Genomic DNA, 1,548 nt, shown 5'->3' with positions numbered 1-1,548 from the left:
ATCTGCTCTGATAACTCCTCGTTTGCATAGAAAAACTGGGGACTGCAGAATTCTGAGTCTCAGTGCTGAAAGTATATAGTCCCTGGGACATTATTTCTCACCAGCATGCACTGGCTAGTGCAAGTTCTAATCTGGCTAGTAGAGTTCAAGTCACCTCCAGTTGGGAAGATCAGTTCACTTTTAAAGTCATCTCTTTTTGATATAAGTACTTAGTGTTACATTTAATCCTCTCCTCATGTGAATCAGTTCCCTTTCACTATGTAAGAAATCACCATAAATCTGAACTTCCAGCCATAATCATTTGACATTTCTCATTGATCTATGAGCCCATGAGTCCTGCTGGTCTAGACAGAGTTGGTATATGGTCTGTCAGTGATGAGTCAACAACTGAGCTTGTTATGTTTCTAGGGTCTTGGTTGGGATCACTAGTCTGATTCTACCACCTCTGGTTCATGTGATTTCTCAACACCCAGAAGCTTGTTCCCATGCTGGAAGGATCATGACCTCNTGGGAAGGATTAGTGAATATGGCTTGTCAGAGGGGATGTGTCANTGGGTTGGGTTTTGAGGTTTCAAAAGACTTGAGCCAACGCCAGCATTCCCTCTCGGCCTCCTGCTTGAGGATCAAGATGTGAGTGTCTCAGCTGTTCCTGCCACCACGTCTTTGCTCCATCATTGTGGACTCTGACCATCTGAAACCTTAGTCCCAATTAAACACTTTCTTTTATAAGTTGCCTTGGTCATGGTGCTTTGTCACAGAGATTTAAAAGTAGCTAAGACACCTATGAAGAGGGATTCTCAACTGAGGAACTGCCTCCATCAGCCTGATCTGCAGACAAGTCTATGAGGAATTATTTTGGTGAATTATTGATGTGGGAGGGACTAACCACTGTGGTGCTACTCCTGGGCAGATGCTCCACAGCCCCTGTTTCAGTTCTTGCCTCCTGGTTCATGCCGTGTTTTCATTTCTGTCTTGGCTTCCCTCAATGATAGACTGTGATCTGGATGTGCTCAACAAATAAACTCTTTCCTCCCCTAAATTGGTTTTCTGTCAGAGTTTTAATCACAGCTAGGACATGTACTATGCTTTTAAAATATAAGTTTGGCATATGACAGAAAACAAAATGTGATTTTTGTCTTTCTGAGTCTGACTTATGTTTTTGTAATTTGATGATTCCAAGTTCCATCTATTTCTCTACAAATTACATAATTTTNAATAAACTTTACTGCTTCCAGGTTTTCTTTATTTGTTCATTGGCTGATGGACATCTTGACTAATTCTACATCTTGGTTAATGTGAACAGTGCCAGAGTAACTTCTATACATAGGTATCACTGTGGTACACATAGAGTCTTTCTTGTAATATCCAGAAGTATTGCTGAGTCCTATAAAGCTTCTAATTTTAGATCTTTAAAGAACCTCCACACTGATTTTCACAGTGACCACATGAATTTACACTCCCAGTAGCTGTATATGTGAATTCACTTTCCCTGTATCTTCTCCAAAATCTGTTGCTATCCTATTTCTTGAAAATATCCACTCTTACTGA

This window comes from Mus caroli, chromosome 9 (assembly GCF_900094665.2).
Source record: "Mus caroli chromosome 9, CAROLI_EIJ_v1.1, whole genome shotgun sequence".
Lineage (NCBI taxonomy): Eukaryota > Metazoa > Chordata > Mammalia > Rodentia > Muridae > Mus > Mus caroli.
The sequence above is the reverse complement of the archived record's forward strand: the minus strand, read 5'-3'. Positions refer to the sequence as shown.